The 27,823-nt window shown below is 48.1% G+C and overlaps 1 protein-coding gene across 2 annotated transcripts in view; it reads right to left on the reverse strand.

Annotated features, from left to right (window-relative positions):
* HIVEP3 (HIVEP zinc finger 3) overlaps positions 1-27,155 on the reverse strand; it is a 116,788-nt gene extending 89,633 nt beyond the window's left edge. For both annotated transcript variants that reach the window (XM_075114701.1, XM_075114700.1), the window contains exons 1-2: positions 27,047-27,155; positions 8,343-8,436 (exon numbers count right to left, since the gene is read on the reverse strand). The gene's annotated coding sequence lies outside the window, so the exon portion shown is untranslated. The remainder of the gene's footprint in view (positions 1-8,342; positions 8,437-27,046) is intronic.
* Between the last annotated feature and the right edge of the window lie 668 nt (positions 27,156-27,823).

The raw sequence follows: 27,823 nt of genomic DNA on the forward strand, positions 1-27,823 counted from the left end.
AGTCCGTTTGGAAGATAACGTTCCTTCCCATGGCAAAAGTAAGTAGCATTCTTACAACCAAGCCTGGATTTTAAGAGAAGGGTCTGAAAAATAAAAGAAAATAACATCCAAAAAGGACGGAAGTTCAAGCCTGGATGCCAAAGTGTTAAATTAAAAATGCAGTAACTGCATGATAATTGCACAAGAGCTGGTTTGTTTTCGCAGTGAGCTTCTGTACAGCTCACAAACCAAATGCTATGACCTGCAGGGGCTCCATGGGCTATTCCGTGATGCCAAGTCCTAACAGCAATGAACTGGTGTGCAGTTAGTCCAGCATTTGTCTTGGGAATTCTTATTCTTAGCCCTAGACTGAACAGCAAACAACATTCATGCTCACATTTATGGGGCACTACAGATAGACAGTTTCAGGGGAACTATTACACTGTAGTCAAAGCCCTTGATTTGTTGGAATAAGCATTTCCAGGAAGATTAAAAGGTTGATTTTCAAAACGTGATGCCACAATCTCGCATGGACTTCAGGGATCCTCAGCTGTTAAGACCAGAAGACAGAACAGTAAATGCTAAAGCCTTACTAAACGCACGCTGCAGAACCTCTCAGACATTTCTGCGTCAAGCTCATTACTTGCATTTGAGCTTCAGTATCTCTTATGGAAAGAGAAAACAGTCTTGATATAAAGACTACAAATAGTGGTAGAAGCAGCGGTTCTCAGTTAAGATGTTCCAGTGACCGATTTCTTCTCTGCTAAGATTCTGTTCCTTTTTTCTAGGCTTACTTTTTCTAGCTTCATTACCCAAGCCCTGCATCTATAAAATTAAATAGCAGATAATTTTTTTTTTTGTAGTTTTTTTGCTCTTCAGGGAGAAATACCCTGACTATCACAAGCCAAGAACTGATCTTTGTGGTCCCTTCCTGAAACCAGCCATATATGTTGTAATTCCCCACCTACAATTACTACTTGAGATCTATTTGGGGTAAGAGAAACATATTTTAAATTTTAGACCTTACACAAACAAAAACACAGAGAATTCTTGGAAACATGCTTCTTTTCAATCAGCCTTCTATACATCTTACACAAACTTTCTAACTGCAACTGGTTTTGCGGTCGGCAGAGGCTGACTGTGACACTGTGGAATGGCTTTTGATGAGCAGCAATGGTCAGGAGCCAGAAACCATCATATTTTTCTCTGGTCATGGAGACCCTACGGTGCTGAAGGTCAAAGGGAAAAAAGAGGGATACTTCTATTCTTTGCAGACTAGCTGACATTCCAGTGCCCACATCTGGCTATCCACCAACAGAATTCATATTATTTTTTTCTGTAGCACAAAGATTTTAAAAATTTTATTCTTAAATACTGCAAACAGGAGAAAAAAAAAATTCTTCTTTTTTCTTAGCAACTGAAGGCCTTAATAATCACAGAGTGAACAGTGCCCAAGACTCGAAGTTCAACGCAACGCAACCATCAGCCCCTGCAGTTTCCCTATTAGCTCCCCAGCGCACAGCTTGAGGACAGGGTACGCGGGCTGTTGTTTTTAAAGCTATGTTCCAGTTACTTAAAGCAACAATAAATCTGCAGGGCTATTATAGCAATTTAAAAAGTAAACCTAACAGGGAAGCAAATTTGGTAGCTGCTCCATCTGGCCGGCAGATTGAACGAAGCCGAGTCGCACTCGCTATTTTAGGAGGGACTCAGAGCAAGGTCAGCCATGAAGACCAGCTCCGGAGCCACTTCCCCCAGCAGCATGGAGGAACTGGTTTACTAGAAGACACTGTATAAATATTTTGCTGAGCTGCAAAAGCAGGAAGCTTCCCCGGCCCAGGGCTGACATGTGTCATGATGAGTTCCCAGGCACAATGCTCAATGAATGCCATTATACGAAAGGGTGTTTATTTCACATCGCAAAGCGGTTGCCAGAACACACAATCACGCGTCTTACCCGACAGCCCTGCAGGCTGCCACAGAGAAACTCCTCTCCGAAAGAGAATGAGACAATTATGTTGGGATTAACTCTTTGGCAGCGGCAGTGGGACTTCCCCCGGACCCTGCTCTGCTTCGACCCCTGACCAAGCAGCACTGGGGGCACAAACGTTACCGTTGACATCCCCCCACATCCCCGTGAGCTAATTAAAACTCTTAATTTCAGTGCAGACAGGTGAGATCAGGGCTTTTCCCACTTCTTCACTGGTTTCATTATCTTGCCCACTCACGGGCTTTGATGCTCTGCAGATGATCTCGTTCCCTCCACCACGAGGCAACACAAGGAACAAACTTCTCTGAACGAGCCACGCTGTATTTCTGGGCAGATCTAATCAACAGTTGAAGGGGTTTTATTTCCCTGGGGTATTTCGTTTTCACTCCAGTTGCCATTTTCTTAATGAAGACAAATGAAGGAAACACCAGGTTAAAAAGCGTCTATCCTTGCAAGTAAAAACAATACGCCTCCGCTCAGCCTCAGCAAAGGTCCTGCCTTGCACGATTTTGCCTTGATAACAATTCTGATTTTCTGTAACTGATTTTGCACTGGGGTGACTGCTGTCTTTGAGGCAGCTGTTGCTGAAATGCAGAGTACATAAGATCAGAATTAGGCTTAATTGGACCCTCTGCTCCTATCCCTACTGCCAGTTTGAAACTTAACAGATTTATTAAGCAGCGTGTTTTATCCCAGGATCCCAAGTCCAACCCAAGCAAATCCTAGACAGCCTCACAAAAATAGAAATGCATCATTCCTGTATTACACTGAAACACAGGATCCTAGAGATGTATTACCTGACAAGCCGTTATCAGAGCTGAGCCCAGACGTCCTGTTTTGCATCCTTCTATCACGATAATCTTGCCTTTTTCCATTCTAAAGAACCACGCTGTAAACAAGCAATGATATTTTCCTCCCACTTCCCATGCAGCGATCTTTCCCTTCAGCTGTGTGGTGGAGCCTCATCACTTCTTCCAGAAGGGCAAGAGGATCACTGTCTACTTCACTGCAACGTGCTGCCGGTCAATGCCACCATAGAAAGCTCTAGGAAGCAAGAGATCTTGAGGGTGCCGTGAAGCTCTGAAAGGCATATTCATATGAGAAGGAGCGGAGGTGGACGATTACAGACTAGCATCCAATCCTCTGACACCGAGAGGGCTTTGACCTCAGAGAGAACAGAATCTGACTGTGGGTTTATGTACATCATCATACAACCTTTCATTTCCGTGATCCACTTTCCTGTTGTTTAGCACTGAGATACGCACACCTCCACATGGCCAGGACTTTTTGGCCATCTGTGATACGCAAGGATACCAGTACAGTCATCGTTTTAAGTAGTAACTCTCTTCTGTCTCTTCGCCATGAAGTATTAACATTCTGTATTACATTTGCACCACAGCAGATGTCCGGAGGAGAAGAAAAGTCATGTATGCAACTTCTGTGGGACACAATCTTCTCTTGTGTGCGCCAAGTTTGCTACGATGTCACCCTGAAACATGACTGAGGATCTCGGGCTAACAGGATTTCTTCAGCATGTGTTTCCCTTTGCCAAGGTGTACCAGCAAGAGGACAGGATGCACTGGCTGGTTCTGGGAGGAGGAAGGAGCCAAGTACAACCTGGCTTCTAGTAGGGAGCTTGTTAGCGCTGCCCAAGAGTGGGGTAAAGGTGACCTTACATCTTCCACGATCCTAGATCATTCACGAGAATACCCTACAGGAAATGGCACTTTCTCTTTTATCCCCTGAAGCTGTTAGGCCCACAGTGACAAATCCATGGCCACTGTGTCACCTACTGCACATGAGACCTGCTGACACAGACCACAACCAGACACATCCAAGCCTACTGCTGCTCTGCTCCAAATCTACAAGAGCAAATAACGGCATCGCCTTCAGCATGGCGATTATCTGTTCAGTATTGCTGTGCCAAAGCTGGTAGGCTGGAGATCACAGCGCTCAAGGTATTCGGCCTTCCAAAGACACCTGAATTCAAGACAACCACCTTAAGATCCTGCCACTCTCATGGACATACAAGAACCACCATTATTGCAGTCATTTGAATAGTCTACTCAAGAGACTTAAGCCATTTCTGCTCCCTTCAGTTCTTCCTATTCTTTCTCCTTCTTTCGTATTTGCCCCTAAATCATTTCCAAGTGTGCACTAACTCCAGGGGGTGACACATCTTGGCATCGGACAAGAGGCCAAAGGTTTTCTTTGTGAGCTGCTCACACGGTTGGCTGGGCAAGGGTGACCATGAAGTAGCTCAGCAAAGAAGACTTGTTCTTCTTAACCTTGAAAAGAACAAACCTGTCCCGTGTGCTTGGATCTACAGCAAGGAAGCTATTTCCCCCGGGATCCTGAGATATGCGGTGGCAGTGCGAGAAGGCAGTCATCTTCGTGTCTCTAGATACTTCTGCAATGGCTTCCCCCACTCACCCAATATCTCTAGCTCTTCTATTTCTTCCCTGTAGCTCTGAGCACATGCAACAAGTTTTAAATCTCCACCTTATTTCCCAGAGGAATAATCTCTTTCCTCATTACTTCCCCTAGTCATTATTTCTCATTCGATGTGACAATGTCATCAACCCTCCAAAGCACCGTGGGACACTGTCCACATACTGAATGTGGTGTATTAGCTACCAGACACCTCCAGGAGGAAGAGCTTGTTCAGTGTTTAAGGTGACACTTCAGCCTTAGGGGAAAAGCCAGCAGCCATAGAGCTAATCAAAAAAGTCCTCGTGGCTGCACAGACCTTCCTGTACTATCAGCAACTCACCTACGCTGTTTCACCCCAGGGTAAAACTACTAAAGCTCATCTTCTTTCTATGAATCATCCTAAGAAAACAGCCCCAATTAAAATATCAAACATTGCTGCCACGACACCAACTTGTGCGGGAATTTATTTTTAGAAGCAGCTTGAAATAGAGTGTGTGTTACCTTGCTAAAAAACATCACCTCTCTATTTTGGTAAAGGATGCCATCAGAGCAGTGATACACACTCATGTGCAGACAGGCACTTCACACCCTGCACCAGGACTTCTGCACCCCACCAAGCTGAGAGAAAACACTGAAAAAAAGGAGGGGAGGAAGTCCAAAATTGGTCTGAACGCCTCACTGCCAATGTAATAAGATGCCAGGGCTTAAAGGGAGGAATGTAAAAGGATGAACAAAGAAGATTTTGGAAATAACAGCATATTTCCCACTAAAAAGTGAAAAGACAAAGCTGTGTGTAACCTTGGGGAAGGGTTTTGGTTTCTGATGGCCAACCCTGGGTCTGAAACGGACTCAGATGCAACATAGACTCCTGATTTGAACTGCCATTGCTGCTGTGAAACCAGGCCTCAGTACAAAGGCCTGAGGACATACCCAGATCTGGCACCTCCAGTACACCCTTCTGCACCAGTAAAGTCATGGAAAAGGAAAGGAAAAGAGCCCTTGGCAGCAGCATGCATCCCTCCACCAACAGCATGGGGTGCCCTTGCCCCGAGACAGGCTCCAGCTGTCTCCTGACACAAGGACTCGAGAGGACATCACATCCTCAGGTCTCCACCTAAAACCATTGCGGATAATAAAATCTCTGCCAGGAGCCAATACTCCTCCACAGACCACGCTGTGTCCACTCTACACCTCCTTGTGCTCTTTGCCCTTCCGCAAAAGCTCACAGGAAACTTGTCAATGAAGACGTCGTTGAATCCCAGCAAGATCAAATGCAAAGGATACCCCTCAGATACAACAGAGGTTCAAGGTACTGCCAAACCAAGCAAGAAAAGAAAAGCTGATTTAAAACAAGAGGGAAAACAGTAGTCGCATGAGATTTGAAAGTGATGAGGAAAAGGCTCTGCGGAGAAGGCTCCGCCAGGGCACGCGGCTGCTGCTTGTGGCCCTTGACATCAAACCCTCCCATTTAACCAATGAAGGTGTACAGTAACGGTCACAGCATCCACAGCTATTTCCACAGGGAAAACCTTCTGGTCTTTCAGACTTGTAAAACTCAAAGTCATATTTTTATTGAAGCTTTCCAACGAATAAAGATGAAATGAGAATAGAGGGATGAGTCTGATGGCAACTTACCTCATTTGACAGATACAGTTCCGCAACCTTCGCTATACGCGGATACATACGGGCAAGCACATATGCAGTGCCATACAGTTTTGTTTTGTGAAAATCTGAACAGCTTTTCAGAAATGGAAAACAGTAAGAGAATGAAGCAGTAAAAAAAGTGATGGAAAAAGTCAGTGGCATATGCAAGTAAGAAAAGATACGGCTTTCGGTGAGACACACCAGTGGAAAATTACAGAAGGATTGTTCCAGAGGGAAAAAGCCACGTGTGGGATGGGGCGAGGATGCTACGCAGACGGGGGTTCTGGCCGTTCCGGAAGATCAGGAGCAAAACTAGGCTGCTGCCAGAGGGGAGATTTGGTACAATTCTCAAGAAAGAAGCTGCAAGAAGAGAAGAGACCTGTTTGAAGGCATTAGCACTGGGGTAGCTGGGCCACCTACAGACGGGCAGTACGGAAAAGGTGACAGGAGATGGATTTACTGACAACAAAAGATGTAAGAGGAGATGGAGAACTTATGGCTGGTTCTAAACGCTGGCTGCAATATAATTCTCCCTAAAAGCCCAGCCAGCCAGAGATTTATACATCGCACCGTGTGAAACAAGTCAAAAATATTACTAAAACTCAAAGGTTTTAAACAAAACTCCTTAGACGTGTTTTTATTTCACATAAATAAAAGCTAGACACCTAAATTAATCCTAATTAATCTGATTGGGGTTATTGCAGTGGTAAGAATAATTTACTGGTACTGTAAGCATTTTTCCCCCCTCTCTCCAAAAAGAATTCCCTTTGTGCCCCTGCTTTTACCACCACAATACTAGATAGCACATCCAAAGAGAATTCCATTATGGTGGGGAGAGATTTCATCCACTCAGTGAAATGCAATGAAGAAATACAAAATCATTCACATTATGTACTCTCTACAGGGATATTTAAGGCTTTTCCTCCCAAAGTAAATCAGTTTTATGTAGTTAAAGTCCTTGAAAATATCAAATGGTGAGTCTTTGTTCACAGAACTTAATTTCTTCTCACATTCTTGTAACTTTGGGAAGGACATACTGGTCACAGAGGAGATGAGAATCAGCATTTCTCATCCAGGCTCACTCTATGAGCCTAACACAATACTGGCCTCCTGTGCCTCAGCTTACCCCCTTGCAACATGGGAATAGTATTTCTGGCCTATGACACAGGTGCTGGAAATCCTAACTCACGATGGCATCTGTGAGATCTGAGGTGAAAGGGAAGTAGAAATTATTTTTCCTGTTTAAGCTTAAATTTCCAGAAGGAGCAGATGTCACAAAGCAGACAAGGTTGAAACGGGAAGCTATTCTGACAAACACGTACACATTTAGGTGCAGCTAACAACAAAACCCAGCTTTATACTCCTCCTGAGAGAGTGACAAGAACCTCATTCTCATCTGCGTTCACTTGCAGCCAGTTCCCTTTGGGGTCCATCCACTGTTTTTGTTTTCATTTCTTATTTGTTAAACACCAACAGTTACAGGGACATAAACAGTGGCTCTCCACTATATTTTCGGTCTCCGCAGGCAGCACCTGGGTCTGTCCCTTTGCATTATAAATATAAGCTTGGTCTATAAAGCTTCATTTGTCAGACCCCATGGAAATCCATAAATCCTGGAATATTACACCCTTCGCCATCTCCACCAAAATGAAGCTCTGTGACAGTCCACAGAGACAGAAACTCAGTGTTTGAGCCAGAGGGCAAAAGTCCAAGCAAAGGACGTGGACCCCATCCTCAGACACATATCTGCTGCCATCCGCAGCAGGCCCGATGCGCCCTCCCCATCGCCCACAAGCTGCCTCCTCGGTGCATTCGCCTGCCTTCCCTCTGGGTCTCAGCCCCAAACACTCCTTAATAAACGAGTATTTGCAAAAGGGCAGCTACAAGGTGTGAGCAGAAGGTGGGTTTCGAGAACGAAGGAGAAAACTGTAACAAATACGTGGGAAAAAGCTGACGTGCTGATTTTCTGAGAAAGCATGGCTTCTACTCTTTCAGACTCCTGCCCCTGCACGTAACCGGTCTTGTTCAAGCACCAATATGGCAAATACACTTATTTCTCATTAAAAATCCTCAAAGGGGCTGATAAAATCTCTTGCCCTGGGACACAAATCTCATCGTCCCAGGGAGCTGCATTTCCTTTCGTACCCCACGCAAGGCGAATGCGGCATCGCAGGATGCTCTCAGGGCGCGCGCCGCCAAGGGGAACGACGGATCAGGGGGTGTCCAAGGTGTCCTAGCTCTAGCACAGTTTGGTATCTTCATAATTGATTTGAATGATGGAACAGAGTATGCTTACTAAAGTTGCTGCTGATACCAGGTGGGACAGGCTGCAAGTACTTCAGAGGCCAGGATTAGGATTCAAAATGATCTTGATAAATTGTAGAAATGGTCTGGAAAAAAAAAAAGAGAAAAAGAAAAAGACAATTCAGGAATGATGGGTGAAAAGTGCTAAGACAGGAATAATCAATGACACGGTCACAAGGGAAATAAATATCGGTCACAAAGGTTATTCCTTTTGGAAAAGGATCTCAGGGTTACCACGGATCACAGACTGAACAGGGGCCGAACACAGTCACGTTGCCACAATAAAACCAAACGCCACACTGCGAATCGCAGGGAGCTGTACTGCTCACCAGCTACACGAAGGGAACTTTTCATTTATGTAGCACTAGTGAAGTTCTGATATTGGACACTGCTTTTCAGTAAAGTCGTAAGGAAGGTCCCAATGCAGACAGCAAGAATGATCAGAGATCACGAAAGCACGGACTGGAAAATCAGTGAATAAACCATCACATTCATCTGGACTAAAGACGACAGGGAGGCATCATGATGGTCATCAAACGCAGCAAGAGGGCCACAGCAGACAGGAATAAACTCTCGTCTCGTCAACAGTAGCACAAGATGCCATAGTCTTAAACTGCACCAAGGAACGCAAGTTGGACACTGGGAAGGGTTTCCGGACTAAGGAAAGAAAAGCTCCGAGATGGAAATTCAGGGACAGCTGTGGGTTCTCCAGCATTTGGATCAGAAATGTTAAGGCGCTGTCCCTCAGGAAGAGGTGTGGAGGAGGTGGCTGTGCCTTGAAGTCTTCATTTTCTTTGTTTCAAAGGGTGAAAAAAAAAAAACCTTAGGAAGCAACCCAACCACTGCCCAGCTGAACCTGCATATCCCAGCTGTTAGTTAATTAACTACATGAGCTGAGGCGATGGCCCCGTCCACCGCACGATCCACACAGGCAGCCCGTCTTCCCCAGCTGCTGCCTACCTATGCAGGCCAGCTAGGGGAAAGAAGTATTATTATATCAGTTTGTGGAGAAGAAGCAGAGACTTGAAGGGACCAAGTCACATGCCAATGTCACACAGAGCATCTGCCACAATAAAAGAAGAGCCCTGGCTGGTGGCGCAATCTCAAAATGATTCTTCTACTTAGGGAAATATTAAAGTCTATTCAACAGAGGTCTCGCTTAAATATTTGCAAATGTCCTGCTTGTGGCAGTACTTAATAGGATCTCAAAGCAGTTTTATTTTTGAACAAATCTGCCTTCCCACATGGCACGGGAAATATTCATTTGCAGGTGAAAGATTGCAACATAAATGCTCAGAGCACTAATTTCTCATTAGAAGTAACCTGCACGGAATAACGATGGCGCTGGAGGGCAGGAGTTTGATGGCTGATGACTGAAAGCAAATATTTTTAGCAATTTTCACTGAGTGCAAAAATAGCTTTATAATAAGCCACTCTCCCAGTCTGGCAGGTTGCTGACAGCCGCAGCGGAGGCTGCAACAGGCACCTCACCTGGGCTGGCATCGAGGGGCAGGGGGACAGTTTGGTCCAGCCTCGCCACCAAGCCCATCTTCCCCATGCACACCCAGTGAGCAGGCGGTGCTGGTCCCTGCAGAAATCCTCACCAATGATCTCAAGAGAACAAGAGGGGCTCGTTGAAGCCACTGCTACCCCCCAGCATCATCAAGCCCTCGCTGCCATGTGGCTGTAGGTTAGCTAGGGAAATTCAGAGGCAGATCAGGCATTACAGGTGTTTTTAACAGAAGTGAATTTTCATTTTAATAGGTAAGTATTAAAAAAAAAACAAAAAAAGAAAAAAAGAAAGAGAGCATTTCAGAAGCCCACAGTGACGCCAGCCAGTGCAAAACCGCCCTGACTTCAGCAGAGTCTTACTGTCGCTTCACTCCTCTGCCACCTGAGGCTTCTCCAGGGCATCTCTAATCACAAAGAGCAGCTGAAATGCCAAAGGGACTAAATGCTGGCCTTGGCGCCTTGCTGATGCATGAACATCGAAACAGACCTGCTTTCACACTGTCTTTGACAAGCTGAAGCTCCAGCCCTTACCCCAGTTCGGTTCAGGAGCATCCTATAAAATCGCAGGCAAACTTCTACCGATAAGCTACATCAGTCGTAACTGGGAGGCATCTGCCCCTTCTGGGTTTTGAACAAAGAATATCAAATTAAAGCAGGGGGGGGGGGAAGCAGCAGTCCAGGCACTTGACATAAAGTAGCTGTTATCGCCCTCTCTAACAAGGCTGCATGCTTTCTGCCTCCAGGCAATGACTCTGTGAAAGCAGTTTGAACAGGAGTTAAAAACTCGCATCCCAGCGCAGAGGTACACCGGGCAGCTCACTGCTCCCATCACCCTCTCCAGGCAGGGAAGGGCCTTGCTGCTTCTCCTCTCTTGTCGAATAAAAGCTGGCAAAACCGTTTAGTTGAAAAAAATCTCCATTTCGGGTTGAAAACAACTTTGTAAATCACACAACTAGTCTGGCACGGAGACGGCTAGCAAGTCTCCTCTGGAATGACTCTGAACAGGGCGATAACATACCCTTCAGCTCTGCTTTCTGACGAAGTAGTGGGTTTCTGCAGTGCTGCTGGCAGGATTTCATCCCGTCTGCCCCCACCAGTGGTGCATCCCAAGCAGAATTGCAAGACAAGATAGAGTCAATTAACCAGGCAGCTGAAAGCAACCAGGGTCTTGATTCAGCAGCTGAGAACAGGTACTAGCAAAGCTGCGCTTCTCAGGAGACAACACAGCACTGAGGAACTAAATTTCGGTAGTGGCTATTCACTCGCTAAGAAGAAAAAAAAAAAAAAATCTCCACTATTTATGTGCTATTTCACCCTGCTGACGGGAAAGAACTGGAAAGGGCCATTGCTTCTGAGCTTAATTACATCCGATGCTTCTAAGGGTGAGGGAAAAGAGTACTTCATGAGCCAAAACCAAAAAAGTTAATATATTATACTGCAGCATCTTCAAAGCTTTCTCTCCCCACACCCTGAAGTGTGAAATCAGAGATTGGTTGTTTTTTTTCTCAGTAATGCTTTTTGCTCATTTCCTGCCTGGCCTCATACTCTTATAACAATGAATCAGGATTAATTAACATCACTATCAAGATTAAGATCGTGCCTAACCAGGACTTTCTTGTCATCTTCTAAGGAATTAAACCAAAGCCCACACGCTGATGGAGGGACCACACTGCCAGATGGGGCTTACTCCGTCCACCCAAGGGGAGCCCGTGCTTCCAGGTGAAACCAGCCAGCCACTTCGCACAGCCCTCTTGCTTTGGGGAAACTCAGAGCATCTCCCCAACTGGTTCTTTGTTCTCCTTGCACCTCTTCTAAACCTACCGTCACCAGTTATTTTCACATTCCCAAGCAGGAAGCAAGAAGCCAGAAGCTGTGATCTGAGTTGAGCGAGGCACGATTTTAGTGTAAGATGCTGAAAGCTGCAAACAAGTATAAAGAGGAAAAACAAGCCCAGCAGTCTACGGTGCTCTGAAATCAGTGGTTAGCAGCCGAAAAGGAAATTTCTCTGGATTCTCCTCCAAATATCCACCTCTGACCTTATCAGGCTCCGTATTCTCATAAGGTCGCTCACTATCAATTAAATTATGAACTTTCAGGCAGCTTTTCGTAAGACCAAGGAGACCAGAAAGTCTTGTCGTTCTCATCTTCTGGGTGTTTGCTCGGCAGGCTACTGCAAGTTCAACCCATGAGTTTCAGCAAAAAGGTGCCATGAAAGGGTGGGATGCAATGCCATTAGTCACCTCCCGGCAGGGGACAGGACGTGCCTCCTCAGACAGGCAGCGCAGACCTCTCCAGCCTGGCAGGGATCCACGGAACTGCCTCTCCAGCCCCGGCTACGCAGTGGGCAGCTGCAGCATCACAAGCACATTAATGTCTTTACTCGGAGACCCTCAGGAGGTCTGCAGCCTCCCCCCCCGCCAAGTTTTGTATACATATTCTAAGCACAATGTTCTCAAAAGAAATCTGCTGTCAAGCATGACATAGCGTCTACGGCAGTTTCTACAGCTATTCATTCATCTTTCCCACAACCATATCAACAGCGTATCAAGAACAACAGAAAAATTATTCAAGTGGCACATTTCTGGTGCTCGCTGGTTTTATTTTACATCAGTATGGTATTTTAGAAGTTTTTCAAGATGTTAAAAAGCATGACTTTTTCCTTTAGAAATCATTAAGAGAAGCAAAGGGGCTACGGGGAAGTGTTAGGCATTTTAACTTTTTCACACTTCTGCAGAGTAAAAGTACTCTGCCGAACTGAAGGAAGTGGAGTGAGGCTATGAACTGAGATTGAACAAGCAGCTTGAAAGGCTTAAGTTTAGGATGCAATCAGTTATAGAATAGAGTGTAAAAAAGAAAACAGAATCTCTCTGCAGAACACTGGCCTCCATCTCTGAGCAGAAAGCACCATATAGGAAGTTATTTCAGTAAAAAATAAGATGGCCAAACATATGTACTAATGACTCATGAAGCTAAAAATCTTTGCTTAATCTTCCCAGCAGTGCGCAATGAAAAACTGCACTTTCCAGCCTCCAAAAGATGAATATCCAGGGTCCTCCCAAAAGCAAACAACAAGAAAGCTCACACCACCCTTCCCACCCCACCACCAGCAAGGGGCAAGATCACACCTCCCGTGGTTCCCTGCAGCAGTCTGTGCAGTCACCCCGCGGTCCAGAGCAGAAACCAGAACCTTCTGGGGGTTTTAAGTCTTTCGCAGCCCGATAAAGCCACCCCACGACAAGGCGAGCTCTATTTGCCACAGCATGGCCAGCAGAAGCACATCTTCGCACAGCACATGCTGCAACGCCGCGGTATTTTCACCTCACTGGTCAAGAAGCTCCCACACATCAGCAATTTCTATGCTGCTACTCACTTTCTTCAATATTCTCATCTGAACAACAACATAAAACTGTAACCTTGAGCCCAGCGTCCAAGACTAACTGTAATTTTTAAATCCCACTCATGTCACGGACCCAATTTGTACGAAGCGCAGCTGGGGGTTTTTGCTTTATGAAAGAAAAAAAAAAAAGCAGCAATTATCTTCTGTGCACAGAAGTTCTGCTGTACTTTTGCTGGATGACACACCGAAGAACCACAACTGCAAGCCCAAAGGAGACAAACGGCTGATGCAAACGGAAAACAATGCAGCAAAAGGAAGTCATTCTGTAAGGCAATTACTTTGTTCTTTCAGGGGCTTTTTGGGGTATCTTCTTTCCATAGAAAGTTTCCACTACACTTATTTAAATGAAACTCGTGTGTATTTTTGTCCTCAAGCCTATAAGGCTCCTCCTATAGCAGGAGCCCTGCTGAAAATCAGTAAAACAGAATATAATTGTGCCCAGGTCCAGATTCTTTGGTCAGAAACATAGAGAAAGCACAAAGAATGCCCCAAACCAATCAGTGAGTCACTTTCTTAAACTAAAACCCAGAAAGACCTCAAGATATCGTTTAGCAAAGCCACTGGAGATGTTTTAGCGGGGACACAACTCTCTGCAAGAATGTGAAAAGCCAGAGTCCAAAGGTACCTGCACAGGCACATACATCGTCACGGGCTGGGGCAAAGCAGCGACAGGGAAGGGTTGAATGAACATTAGGAAATCCCTCCGCCAAGAGTCACCCCATCACTTGAAACTTCTCAAGGCTGGACAAACATCCCCACCTTATTAGGTTGGAAACACTCCTTTCCAGGACGTGGGTTTTCAATGTCATCACCTCCACGTGAGGCTCCAGCAGACTCGGACATGGGGGAGAACAACACTGTGCAAGAGGAGTGCAGCCTGGGCCAGAGCTGCAAACCTCAGCCCGAGCCTCGGGGTGATTTTGGGACGTCTGTGCCGCTCTCCAGTGTACGGCCGGCCTTCCCCCGAGCGTGCAGATGGCTGAATATTAAAGCAGCTTTTGCTTCCTGGCACTATGCAGCAATGCAGTGGCACGAACACGGCATATAAAAGACCATTTCTGCAGAAGATTTACAATCTGCCTTTAAACCCTCTAAAGGGGTTAAATAACGCGTCGAGCACAGGTTTCTTGTGGAAAAATGACTCACAGGAAGGATGGCAACAGTGCACTGCTATAAAATATTAAACATAATAGGTCTCTCTGCCTTGGACTGAAAGAATAAAAAACAAGGTAAGTGGACCTGTGTTTTTCTCCTGGTTCTCAAAGTCACTAATGGCCCTCTGGGTCTGCGAGCAGATGTCAACAGCACACTGCAGGTACCACAATTTACTCACTGCAAATTATTGCCTGGCATTTAATTAAAATTTTATTGCAGCGATTCCCATCAGCTCTCTCCACAGCACCAAATGGAAGGGACTGAAGAGAAAAGTGGATCTTCTGGAGCAAATGAGCCCAGTTCATCAATAAAATACTGGAGCTCTGAAAGGGGAAAAGAAAGTGTGTGGTAAGAGGTTTGGTTATCTGACGCTTTTTCCCTGCGCGGGGGCCCCGCGGCGCTGTTCCCGGCACTGACGCCTCATCTGAACCAGCCTGAAATCAACTCTGGGACGAGTCCAGCGCATGGATCACGTTTTCCTGCTCGGACTCGTCAGGGATCACACAGCATCCCTTTAGGAACGGGGGCTGGAAGAACCGGGCTCCACAGTTCACTTGTCCAGCTCAGGAGGAAAACACTTTTACTACAAAAAGCTCCGTATTTGCTGTTTCATTTCCCATGCCACAGACCTTTTAGGAACGTTCCCAACCTGGTGGGAGGATCCATCCACCTGACGGAGACTCCTCAATGATTTGTGGGGTTTTTTTCCCCTAAAACAATGACTGACCATCCTTGCTCCCATTACAGCAGTGGGAGGCATGAAGGAGCTGGAGGGACAGACGTACCTAGTGCTTTCAGCAGCCGAAGCAGAGGGACCGGGTCTGCTCGGTCCCGGGATGCTGCTCCATGCACTCCACTGTGCCCAGACCTTGCACAGTTTCAGGGACGATGGGAGTACAAGATCACCTTTTTTCCTGTCCTGAACGTTTTTCTGGTGGCTTCTATAAATGCCAGTAACGATAAGCACAAGCGTGGGAGACTCGACAGCTCTGGGGCATGAGCTCCCATCTATCCCAGAGGTCCTGGAAATGGTCAGGTGTGCAGAGGCCCCATAAGTGCCATTGGTTGTAAGGGAAGAAGAAAATCCCACGAGTACCTCATGAGATATCTCCTTCTGGGTCGCAAACAGTGATCCCGAATCCGTGAGCAAAGCAACGCAGCCAAGGAAGGAAACAAGTCCCATCCATGAAAGCTGATGCTCGACAGCACCGGATTATCCTAAACCTCAGTGTCCTTCTGCCAGTTGAGGCCACCTTTGACCCTTCAAGGGAGTGGGGAAAAGCCAAGAAAAACAAGTTAAAGCATCCTCAGCTTCTTGGGCATTTAGAAAAACTGCCCTCCTGAGAGCTGCAGATATCCGCTGGAAGCCCTGAAGCACAAGACCCAAGGAAAGCAGAATTTGCATGCCGAGCTGGGAGCGATAGGGGATGCTAAGAAAAACAATCGCAATCCCTCTGTGCCCGCAGCCGGAGGAAAAAGAGGCTTATGCACACACACGCTCCAGGGCCAGGCCAGATTAACGCTGTCGTCTGCCCTGCAGCTCACAGCACTGGGGAGAACGCAGCTCTTCAGGCTTAAGGCTAAGGGTCTCTGAAGACTTGCAATACCCAGGGCAAGAGCAGACATTAGTTCCTCTCCAGAGTCTCAGGGGTTAATACAGGCACAGCTGAGCTGCAAAGCTCCCCCTCTAAAGATACCTGTCGATGCTTTACCTCCCTGTGCAACTACTCTGGGAAGTCAGAGGAGACAGAGCTAGAATGATGGATGCAAAATTAAAAGCTCAATAAATAATTAATCGCTGAGGTCATCAAATTGTACGAATCTGTCCGTCTCGCTCACCGCTCTCCTGTTAATCAGAGGAGTCTCTGTTTCAATGGCGGGTGAAGCGGTCCTGGAAGATCTGTAATTTCTGCACACCGCTACTATGAAGCTTGTACTGGGTGCCATATAAATCAATAGTAATAAATCATTTGCTGAATGCTAGAAAGACTTTAAGAGTGTTAAGCAAACAGAATGCCTCCAGAGATCCCAAAACAGAGCGAGAAGCGAGTTTGAGTAACTTATTAAGGTAATTACGAAAATGCAAAACATCAAATATGTATAGCATAGGCAAAACCTCCTTTCCTCTTTCCGGTATCAGCCTCTCCACAAATGGCAATGAAAAAGAGCACTCTGAAGTACCACAGAGAAAATACATGGCACACATGAAAGATAGCAAACCCACCTCGCCACCGTAACCCTTCCTCTTCCCCTTGCCTACGCACTACCTCCCTCTGAGTTTGGCCTTCGACAGTAAGCTCCTTCGAGCTGGGACCACACAGCCAGTTTTCCCGAGACGTGCAATTTCTAGTATGGGATGGTGTTACTCTGGTTATAAAGGAGTGGCTAACAACAATGAACACGAAAGCCCGGCACGAAAGAAGTTTATCCCATGGTTGGTGTGTTGCAAAGCTTGTTGCACCCTCCAGTGACCGGTTGCTGAGCAAGGTGAGCTGATGTGTTACCGCGTGGCAGGTCCTCGCGCTCCCACCAGCAGCGATGGAATAATCCAGTCTCTGGGCTGGGTGAGACCAGCTGCTTGTCAAGGAATAATGACACTTCCCCCAACCCGCCAGGATGTGAAGCACTAACAGAGAAATATTCGGTTTATTTCTACATCTAAGGAGGAATTGGGGAAATTTAACAGCTCAAACTGTGGTTTAGTGAGGGTTAATAGCTGAAGTTTGCACAAAATGCCAGTGCTTCACAGCCTCATGCAGGCGCTCGGGAGCTCTCCGCTTTGTGCTGCACCTACAAAACGAGTTTTAAAAGTTCTCTGGAGGTTTCTTCCCAATTTGTGAACAGTGTTGTTACTGCATCCACGCAGAAATGCCACGTTATCTGTGAGAAATGCTGTGCTGCTTGGCTAAGCACAGCCGGTGCACACTCTCTCTTACTGCTACATGAGAGAAGACTGCCCAGCACTGACGGTGAGCCGGCAGGCCGGGACGAGCATCCTTTGTCCCATGTCTTTGGACATGGGACAGCAACAGCCTTGGGTCCACGGGCTGCGTGGCGTGGGAAGCACATGTCCCGCCACACGCCATCCCCTCCCTGCAACTACGTACTGGATGCTTTTCTCCCCAGACCCTGCCCGCACATCAGACGGGCCTCACCGCGCACAAAGGAGCGGCACAGAAACTCCCGTGCATGCGGAGCCAGGGAGCGATCCCAGCCCAGGATCCCGGCTGGAGGCGGCTCCTCCAGCCACGGCGGGTCTGGGGGCTCTCCCCACCCGCAGTCCTTCCTCCCTCCCTCCCTCCCTCCCACGCCGTGGCACACAGGAGATGCTCCTGCATCTGGGCACCATGGCACATCTGGCGGCATCCCAAATCCAGCCTCAGCCACGCAGTGAAGCCACGCTGGTCTGCTCTAACAGCCATTTGTGGCCACGGGAGGGTAGGACACCTGTAACGGATCTAAAAAAACCCCATTGCCACAAATTACATGAATCTGTAACTTCTCATATTTCTTTAAGACAGGGCCCGGCCCATCCCAACTATCTTCAAACTGTTTTCCTCTTCAAATTAAAATCTGATTTTTATTTTATTGCCCTGAAACACATACAACACAGCACCAGAGTCCAAACACCAAACTGCCCTTTGCCAGCGTACGGGGTGCTCTTTTCTGCCATTTCACTGAAGCTGTTCTTGACTCCATTAGAAACACAGCCAGTAAAAATCTCCTGAAAACACTGTTCCCAATTAAAGTGAGCCCTTATGAAACCAGTATCACAGCCACTTGCTTAATATATTTCTCCCTAGAAGAACTTACAGTGTTTCCTTGATGAACCCCCAAGCATAACAGTTTCCACAGTGATTACAGAAAAAACAGCGGTGCCAGAAATAACACTGTTAAATGGAAAACATCCCCTGCGCTCACTCTCACACACGCACACACCCATCGAGCACAAACGGGCTCCAGGGACGATTCCTCACGGTGACAGCCCAAGCGCCGAGTCGCCATCCCGGCGCAAATGCAGACAGTGGTGGAAATCGAGTCAAAATACCACTTTTTAAGTCGGTGTCTTAGTGATGGCACATGGGCAGGTACCCCCTACACACAGGAAACGCGACAGCACACCCCTGAATAGGGATATAACCTGGGACCGTATTCCTAGAGCAGCTTCCCAAGGACAAAATTCACAATATTTTGCCTAGCAAGGCGGGACAAAACGACCACTCCCCGGTGTGTCCTGCCTTGCGAACAGCGATTTTAGTTCTGACACAGACCTGGTGCAAAAGCAGGAAAGAAAAGTATCAGAGCTTCTCTAAACCACCCCACCTCGGCAATCACGTTCATTCAGTTATTTGAGGTCTAAGGCATGCAAAGCTGCAGTTCCCATTCCTGTGAAACTGTGTGTGTGTTTTCGGGGCGCTGCCCTGCTCCTCTCCCCCGCCGCGGGCCGCGGGCGGCCGGAGGCTGCGGCAGCGCCGTGCCCACCACTGCGGGGACCGGACCGACACACCGGCTCTGACCTTCCTCGTCCATTTACCGAAACGGAGAGGCGGCCTTCACAAACACCTTTCCAGAGCTTTTTTCTGCAACAAGTGCCCTCACCAGCTTCAAACTCTACCGGCTTATTGCTTTCAAGAAAAGAACAAAGTCAACAAAATTAACTTCTTTCTTTTCTTATTTTTTTTAAACCCAAACTTTTTGCTCACCACCAGGGCACCGGTTCCTGCCCTCTCCCCACACCCCTCACAAGCATCTTCTCCTGTTTAGCTCTCTGTCCCCATGTCCCTTCGGAGGCCTCACCAGCCAGGAGCCTTGTTTCACCTGGGGGAACTCAACACACTTATCCGTGTAAAAAAGCACCATGTTTATCACCTTGATTTGCATTAGAAATTATTAAAGTACACGACAAACATATTACACACACAGGAAGGTATCACTCCAAATAACTTAAGATAGCAAAAATGGGTTAAAAAAAAACAAAACCAAAAAAAACCCTAAACAACGATGTCCAGCTTAGATTTATTGTGATGAGTTTTGTGCTTGACACAACTGACACATGCACAATGAGAAGCCTCCCAGGACAGGCCAGACATCCCCGACTGCCAGCGAAGACTTAGCTCCAGTTCCAGGGAAATGAGACTTGAAGATTTCGGTTATATTCACACACCTCATTTCTGCTTTTACACCTGTTTACTTGAAGAAATGTAACTGCTAGTTTAACATTTTAGCATACCATCTCCTATCTTCTGAATAATTCCAAATTCTGATTAATGCAAATATGAACGCAAAGTAGTTTCTAACTTTGCAGCAAATCCCCACAGGTGGACAACAGATCAAAACACGAAGGCAGCAGACCACGTCTACGGCAATGAATTACAGGCAGAATCAAAAAGCAACTGTATTCCACGGAGGCTATAAGGCAACCAGCACCTCAGCTGGGACTTTCCCTTAACTTCTTTAAAGACCTAAAACCTGCATAATGCATAATAAAACCAACACTGCAGGCTTTTTCTTCAGCAGAAAACCAGCACAGCGCTGCCTTAGGGTTATGAAAAAACTCTTCAGTCTGGCAGTCATGGTTTTAGCCCTCCGCGCAAACGGCGCCATTCAAAGCAGGTTTGCAAAAGCAGCGAGGGTTTGGTTTTAATAAAGGCTCCTTGAATTAAAAAGGATTACCTTAGTAATGATACAAACCACGGCAGTAAACTCATTAGACAGTGAGTCATTACTGTAGGATGCTATCAGACGTGAAGATCCAGCCTGTACGGCTGGCAGGTCTACTCGTACGGTAAAAGGAAGGTCTTAGGCAATCCTTGGATCTCTTTTACCCATTTTGGCAGTTTTTTTGAGTGGCTGCTAGAGCATCGGTGCTAAAAAGCAAGAGCTTCCCCAGCCTAGAGAGCTCATGAACGGCAACTGGGAATCTTTACCATAATATCTTTTCATAGTTATTTGTAGTCATTCACTGTAGCGTGAAGCCCTTAGAATAGTATTTAAAATAGTATCAATTTACTTTTATTTAGCATTTTTCACACTGGTGGAAAAAACTCTGTGGCGTTTTACAAACTGCTGTGGAGGGAGTGTGGCAATGCTCCTGGGAGGGAGGGAGGGAGAATATTTTTAACCCCATTTTACAGAAGTGGGAACTGAGGCACGCACTTTTCCACAGAAGGATATTGGCCAGAAACACTTCTGAATTCTTGCAGGATAACTTCCAGCAGAGATCCTCACTTCCAGAAGAAACGGACACTTATTCCAAACTACAGTGGTCACACTGTTGTGTCCTGGCCAATTTTCTCACATAAACAGAGCGGTGAAACGGTGGGGAAGAGTGGTTTCTCTTCAGGTTTTGTTAATTTTAGCCTGAGAAAGTCACGAAGGAAATACCTGAGCACGTTTGTGGGAGGTAATTAAACACCCAGCTCGACTTCCCTTCCAACTCAGAGAAGCTTCACATTCTTCTGTAGATACCTACAACTCTATTTTTGCACTTGGTTCCAGCCTGACCTCTCATTGCACTGTTTTGTTCCAACGTCAAACACTCCGCATCTTCAAAATGAAAGCATTTTGCTTTCAAACATGACCAAAAGTTTATTTTCCTCTTTAAAACGTCCAAAAGACCCAACACATTTTCGGTGGGTTCAAATACACACAAGAACACTTTGTCCTGCCTCTGCCAGCCCTGACATTCCCCACAAAAGAAATGTCCTGGTTCAGACCAGCCCTCCAGCTGAGATGCCAAGAGACCTCAGATTTGAGTAGAGAAATCAGTTGTTTCCACGCTTACAAAGAATCCCTGCTGTGACCAGCTCTTCTAAGAAGAGGAACTCCAGAAGCACCACGCGATGCTCGTCCTCCCGGAGTGTGCAGCCCCTTGAGGAGCAGGCATTCCTTCCACCCTTCCTCGTGCCCAGCTGGCTCGTCGCCCTCAGCTCGTCCGTCTGCAGCTGATATAACCCTGTGCAGCTCTAGTGCTTCGAAAGGGGGTTTATCACATTTACAGCCCTGTGGTAATAGGGTGGTGACTGCGAATTACCGGCCCGTTACCAAGTCACAGCTGACCCAGCCCAGCAGCTGCTCTTGTTTTACAGGTGGTGGGTGCCATCCCAGGGCTTTCCGCGACGTGTGAACTTTATAAAAGCTTTTTATTTTTAATTTCTATTCAACTCATTTTAGCCCCATCTTCAGTTTTTCTATAGCTTTAGTTTATATTAGTAAATCTCCCCAGAAGGGAACAAACCCAAGAAAACTGAACAAAGGGCAGGAGGGAGCACAGGAAACCCGTGGACAGCTATTTAAAGAGCCAGCGATGCCTCATGGAAAACTCTGAGAGCCATTCCCATTAGTGACAAACCCGACGCTTTGTCCCCAGGTCACTCGCTGCATCCCTTGGGGTCCTCACTGCCTCACCCTGAACCGCAGGGAATAGGGAGAGGCTTTCCATGCAACACCTTTCCCTGGGCATCTCCGAGCAGCCTGGCGAAGGAGGAACCAGCCAAAAGCCCAGGGTCTTCCTCCTAAACCCCTTGAAAGCTCCTAGAAACTCTCTGAGTTTCACAACCTGTTTTGTGAAACCTTTACCCCACCTCCTGAATAACAACCACTCATTCACCTTCACCAGATGAAACAGCTGGAGACGCCATCGCCTCCAGCGGTGGCACAGACCTCCAAGGCATTCATCCCATAACTTATCTCACTACATTACTTTTGGGGAGCACGTGTCCACTCACACACTTATCTAGTTGGCATTTTACCCCAAAACCATTCCCTCCCCTGAGCCGGGAACACAACCAGCTCTCAACACAGCACTCCTTGGGTCCCTTCATCACCGCTGGCTCATGGTTCACTATGATATTGCCAATAGACGGGGCTATAAAGAGAAGAACCATCCACCTGAAGATGAAGAAGGCCAGTCTGTGTATACCTGAGACTTAAATCTGGCAGTAACTCCTACGAAAAGTGACAGTAGGTAATATCAAACTAACAGTTGTGTCCGTTTTGTACCTTTTCAGTTCCGCAAAGTAGTGAACTGCCCTTCAGGAGCGACCATCTAAGCAATGCAGAAGTTGGATTTCAATCTGGATGTAGGACCGCAGCACTAAAGACTTCAGGGAACTACTACCCTTAAAACCAGGTTTGCTGGGAAAAGGGCCAGGCTTAATTTTATTGGATTCTCCCGAGGTTTCCCTTCTAAACTGCACCACCAAATGAGGGCTCAGCAAACCTCTCCAGGTCTCAATGCATCCGAGAGCAACATTAGCAGAGAAACCCAAATCCTACATCTGAGTTCAGCTGGATCTAGCCAATTTTTGACACACCTTGCCTTCCTGCCTAAAATCTATAGGTCTAATAGAGAAGCAGAGCAAAATAACTGAAACCCCAAGTCTCGCAGCACTGCAAAGCTTCAATAACAGTTTAATGAGCAGGCGACCCTCCGAAGTCCAAGGAAGGAACGAGGGAAGGGCTGGGTACGTGGCACGGGAAAGACAATTTAGGACCTGGAGACGGAGGAGCTGCTGAAACTGAAAACCTCATCTGCACAAAAGAAAAATCTTTATATTGTCAGTGTATAATAAGGCTTCCCACAACGCTGAAGATGCTCTGCTCTGAGTTAGTACCAGCGGCTGACCCACCTTCTCGCTCCTGCAGCGATGCCCTACAAGGGCTTTGTGCCTATGCGAGATGATCACAGGCTTCAGGGCAATGAGGAACAAGCAGCCCTTGCTTACAGCAAGTCCCTTTCGGGAAGGCAGGAAAACCTGATCTCACTCATGTTTTCCTCTTAGTTATCCCTGCTTAGAAGTCACCGAGCAGTTCCCAGAAGGAAAGTGCCCCCAAACCAAAATTTCCGTGCAGCTGAAAAAAATAAGGGTTACAAAACTACCACCTAGGTGTATTTAAATGGGTTAGTTACTGTTGTTCTTAGGGAAAACACTTCTCAGAAGATTTCCACGCAGTAAACACTCAGGGACATCTGTGCTCATCTCACTCAGCTCTGCACGGCTGATTTCCTCACCTCACCCTGCTGCACGTGCAACCCCTGTTCACCTTCTCAGAAAGCTCAGAAAAGCAGACAGTAAATGAAAACCAGTATTACAGGAGCTAGTCACAGCCTGGACTTCCTAGGGAGGAAGGGTTGGGCTTGGTTCAGGGCTTTGCAAAGAAAATGAGGCAACCTAGTTGATAAGGAAGATTTATTGCACATTTACTTTCACCAAATGTTTTTTGAATGACTGGATAATCCCCTAGTCCCTTTAACGCAGGCCCTCCCTGACACACAATGCGCCTTTTGATGCTCATTAAAAGGATCACCTTATGCAGGCATGTAATTAGAGCCGGGCAGGATAAAAATCTCCATTCTGATTACTGCGGCGATTACAGAGACGGAGATCCCAGCTGACTGTGCAAAGCCGGCCTGGGAAAGACCATTTTCTTGAATCCAAGTTGTGGCGCAGCGGCAGCACTAATCACAGCTCTCCTCTTGCAAGGTGGTCTCGGCAGAGCCCAGGAGAGGGAGCACCAGTGAGAGATCGGCCAGGATTAACAGGCGAAAGGTGGGAAGAATTCAGCAAGTGTAATGGGCAGAATGGAGAACAGAATAAATACTTCCCTGCATCCCAACTGGCCCTACTGACTGCAGATCCCAGCAGAGCTATAAAGGTCTACTAACAAGCAGCCTTTTTAAAGTCAGAGACAACAGCGTTGAATGTATATGTTAAATAAATTGCTTTCCTTTCCAGAGTTTTTTTTTTTCCTAAGTTTGAACCCCCTTGCCAAGAAACCAAATGCTTTAAAGCGCTTTAGGAACAGCGAGTCTGCTGAAACACTTTTTGCATTCAACATGTGCAGCCAAATGTGGCCAGAAGTTATGACGGCAGAGCTGCTCCGAGCAGAGAGTCAGCAGGAACCTCGGTGATTAGGGGCGACGGAGGAAGCCGGAGGAAAGCCAGCTTTCCTAACGCAGAAGGAGCTACCCGACGTGGCCATGGGACTTTGCCAGTGACGTACGGCAAGGGAGTTCCCAGGAGCCCCTCATTAATGACCTGCCACCCAATCAACAGGATGGCCGCGGTGATTTCCCCAGCTGGGATACACTTCCCCGCTCTCTCTGATTACTGCTAAACCACCCATGTCAGCAAAGCCTTATCCCTGCAGCCCGGGAAAGGCGTCTCAACAGCGCTTTTGTTGTTAACTTCAGAATAAATACTATTTTCGAAACCGTTTCTCCGGGGACTCACCCCACCGGATCCCCTTAGTAGTCCCCCACATCCGATCACGCTCGCACGCGCTGGAAGCTACGCAGGCTGAACACTGCGCTATTCTATGGACGGCTGCTGTGTATTTTTCAAGAGCAAACTCCAAACATTTCTGAGTTTGCTCACGCCCCGCTCCACTCTCTCCCCCGGCTGCAAGAACGTGCTTTTGCTCAGACGGGAGAACCAAACGAACAGAGCCTCTGGTCCTGCCTCTGCTTTTTCTGCCACCCATGCACCTGGGCAGCCACTCCTGAGGGCGGGGGGAAGCAATCCTGCGAGGGGCCCTTCTTCAGGTGCTAAAAGCGCAGCGGAGGAACTGCGGCCGGGACCTACAAATGTTTCTGAAATGGATGATGTCCGACACAGAGAAATTAGAAGTGCCCGTTGCGGATTAGGATGAAAACAGTCAGTCCCAGGGAATAAGTCACCTCCCTTTACGCTGCAAGAGCTTCCCAGGAGAGGAGGGGGCTCCTCAGAGGCATTTCTCACGGGCTGCACCGCACTTCGGCGTGTGTCGAATGTGTCCCAGAGGACACAAAGCCCAGACCTGCTGCAAGCAGTTTGGTGGCAACACATTCATTAATTAATCAACCAGTAAATTCTGGAAGTTTTTTTTCCTTTGATGCAGAGTTTACACGAGTCCTCTCCAGATTTTGTTCCTCCTTATCCAAGTGAGGACTGCAGTGAATCCTTCACCCATCCAAAAAGCCCAACAGCAAGCCTTGGAGGCAAAAGGCTTTTTTTCTCAGAAGCAAGTCAGGACAGCACATACCAACCCCCACCATGTCCCACACCGGTATCTCTGCCTCCTCCACTGAAGGACGCTTTTCTAGGAATGAAAGAAATCATTTTTCCAGGACCCCTTCAGTTAGACCTGTCTGCTAAGAAGGGGAAGGCAGGAAGGGGATGGGGACAAGGAGACTCACTGAATGGGCTTTGGAGCCTCTTGACACCTGTGAGCCAAGCGAGAATCACAACATCCAACCCTCCCCCCTCCCTGAATCCCACCTATTCTTACTGGGAAGACGCATTGGGACAGCATTGCAAACGTCTCCCTGCAAGAATTGGAATGAAAAGCTCCTGAAGCACTGAGATTGTGAGAAAAACATGATGGTTCCCAGCAAGCACAAACAGCTTCCTAGGGGATCGCTGAAGCCAAATAAAACAAGCGAGATGGGAGTTACGCCGAAGAGGCTCTCAGGACATCCAGGCAGAGAAGGTTAAAACTGCCTCTGCGCGCTGACACTAATAATCTTTCAACACCAGGGAAACTAAAAGCCTGTAAGCTACAGGTTATCCTCTAGCAGCAGAGCAGGGTTTGGATTGTATTGCTCACACCATAAATCACCGTGTCAGCTGCCCCAGCCATTTCCACTCATCGGAGTGTAACCGGGTAAAAGTGCCAGGCGCTTTCACCATGGTTGGCCACTTAGTTAAAGAATGGGGGGGAGGGGGGGAATTAAAATAATGCATGGTGCCTTTTTCCGGAATAAGAATCCACACATTTGCATAGAGCAGCTCAGCGCGTGTCTGCATTTCTGATCACACCTCTGGGTGCATCAAAAGCGTTATTAATTTCCATCGAGGAGGATTAAGAAGCTTAAATCATTAGCACTTATTTACTCAGACAATGCATTTTTAAAGCTGCCTCATTTTATGTTGATGTGCAGGTGCTAATCAGCAGCGAGGAATGCTTAAAAGGGATAAAAGAGGCAGAGGGTCAGTCCCAGACGCGGGCCCTCTTTCTCTGCGCCCAGCAGGTTCAGCCTCCCCACCTGCCTGCAGAAACCCAGCAGGTATCGTGAACCCTGGGCTGGGAAAGGCAACCTGCAGGTAGCTCACGCAGGGATTTCACTCGCACATCTTCTCGCCCGCATCACGTGCCGCCCAAGAACAACCCCTCAGCTCCCCGCTTGCTTTCCTGTACCAGCGATAAGGAGGAAATCCGTCCCAGACAGACAGACAGACAGCTCACCCCTGCCACACGCTGCAGCCACGGCGAAAGTCCACGGCTCGCAGGACTTTAATTAGAGGTGGCCGCCGATTAAGAGGGGAGCTGCAGTTTATGCCTGTGCCAGTGCAGGCACCCGGGCTGCCTGGCGGCGGATCAAGAGAAACAACCCCTCGGTGTTTACAGCATCCAGTAGCCCGACATCCAGTAACTCCTGGTTACTCATCGCAGTGACCTCATCAGCGAGACATGCCCCTCTCTTCCAGCGCTCTTAATTACGCCTCATCAGCTTGCTTTTCCCTCTCAGCACTGACCCCGGACCGATACAAGGGCGGGGGGGGGGGAATCAATCAATCAATCTCTCGATATTAAAGCCCCTCCCCGCCCCCAGCAGCGAGCGCCTGGAGTGAAGCGATCGGATTTGTTACCTGCACATGCCCCCCGCACCGCGGCCGCGGCTCTCCCATGACTCTGCCCGGTGAGAGGCTGGGACCCTGGGGCTCCAGGGGGATCTTCTGCCGGGCTGCAATAGAAAAGGTTAGTTTAAAGCTCCTTATTTGGGCAGTGATGTAAAGGGAAGTTGTTCAGGCAGCGCCACCCCCTTTTTCCATTCACTACACATTGTTTCCTGTTGTCAAGCAGCCGCTGTGGCTTTCGGCAGCACAAGGGAATCCTTCAGCCCCCGGCTCCCTCCGGCCGCTGCCGAAGGCGCTGCCCGGCCCCGCTGCCCACGCACGGGGAGGGCAATGGCGGGGGGCTGGGGGCAGAGCTCATCCAGGCCGGACCCAGGAGCGGGTCGGAGCTGGTCTCCCCCAGCCCCGCCCCAGCTTTTCCCATCACAAAAGCGGCTTCTTGCCTGCGAGAGCCGGGGCCGCCGGGGCCGCCGGAGGGCGGGGGGAGCCCGGGTTTGGGGGGGGGGGGCCGGCCCGGCGGAGGGAGCGCTGCCGGCACGGCCCGCCCGCCTGGCTCCCTCGCCGCCTTCCTCCCCAACGTCCTCCTCCTCGTCCCCTCCCCATCTGTCCCGGCTTCCCCCCTCCCCCCCACCGGCCGCAGCCTGCCCCGGCGGGACCCCGCACCGGCGGGAGCCCGGAGCAGCCCGGCTCCCTCGGGCCGCAGCTGGGGCGCGGGAGGGGGGCACCCGCCGGGGGGTGGGGGAGGGATGCTCTCCCGGGGGGGACCGGCCGCATCCCCCCGCGGCGGCGGGG

Source organism: Phalacrocorax aristotelis, chromosome 20, assembly GCF_949628215.1.
Source record: "Phalacrocorax aristotelis chromosome 20, bGulAri2.1, whole genome shotgun sequence".
Taxonomy (NCBI): Eukaryota; Metazoa; Chordata; class Aves; order Suliformes; family Phalacrocoracidae; genus Phalacrocorax; species Phalacrocorax aristotelis.